Genomic DNA, 1146 nt, shown 5'->3' on the forward strand with positions numbered 1-1146 from the left:
AATTGAAGGAATTCACAGAGTTACAGAAGAATTCAGTGCAAAAAGCAGAGTAAAGGAGCTTGCTGGCAAAAAAAAGCCAGTAAGGGGTACTTTAGGCATTAAACGCTAGAATGGGCACCATTTTGGGCGTTTAACGCCAGTAAAGGTGCCATTTTGGGCGTTAAACGCCAAAATGGGCACCATTCTGGGCGTTTAACGCCAGTTGTGCAGCATCCTGGGCGTTTAACAAAACGCCCAGTGATGAAGGGGTTTCTGGCGTTTAACGCTAGCCAGGGCACTTGGCTGGGCGTTAAATGCCCAAAAATGGCCAACAATTGGGCGTTAAACGCCAGAATGGATACCATTCTGGGCGTTTAACGCCAGAAAGGTGGGAGACAGAGATTTTGCTTTCCACTTCACATTTTTTCAAACTTTCCTGTTTTGATCCATAATCTTCTATAGAAATACATTTCAAATCTTCCTCATTCACCTTCAAATTTTCAAAATTAAAATCACTCTTCAAATCTCTTTCAAATCCTTTCCAAATCTTCTTCAAAAACTCATATATCTCTCAATTTCCTTCCATATCTTCTCAAATCTCCTTCAAAATTTTCGAACTCTCTCTCCCTTCCTTATAAATATATGTTTGGCCACACCCCCCTTCCCCACCATTCGAATTTGCTCTCCTCCTATCTCTCCTCTTTCCTTTCTTTTGCTTGAGGACAAGCAAACCTCTAAGTTTGGTGTGTTTTTCCGTGATCACTAAGTTAAAGCTCATCAAGATCATGGCCACCAAAGGAAAACAAACCAATTCAAGAGGCAAGAAAGAGAATGCTCCAAAAGACCTTTGGAGTCAAGAGAAGTTCTTAACCAAAGAACATGCAGACCATTACCACAAAATAATGGGTCTAAGGTCAGTGATCCCGGAAGTTAAATTTTATCTAAAAGAAGATGAATATCCGGAGATCCAAGAGCAAATTCGAAACAGAGGATGGGAAGTTCTAACCAACCCTGAGACAAAGGTTGGGAGAAATATGGTTCAGGAATTCTACTCAAATCTATGGCTGACAAATAAGCAGAGAATGACTGGAACCGCTTTTCATACCTACAGAACCATGGTCAGAGGGAGAATTATTTACTTCCATCTGGACAAAATAAGAGAGGTCT

This window comes from Arachis duranensis, chromosome 4 (genome assembly GCF_000817695.3).
Source record: "Arachis duranensis cultivar V14167 chromosome 4, aradu.V14167.gnm2.J7QH, whole genome shotgun sequence".
NCBI classification, from domain to species: domain Eukaryota; kingdom Viridiplantae; phylum Streptophyta; class Magnoliopsida; order Fabales; family Fabaceae; genus Arachis; species Arachis duranensis.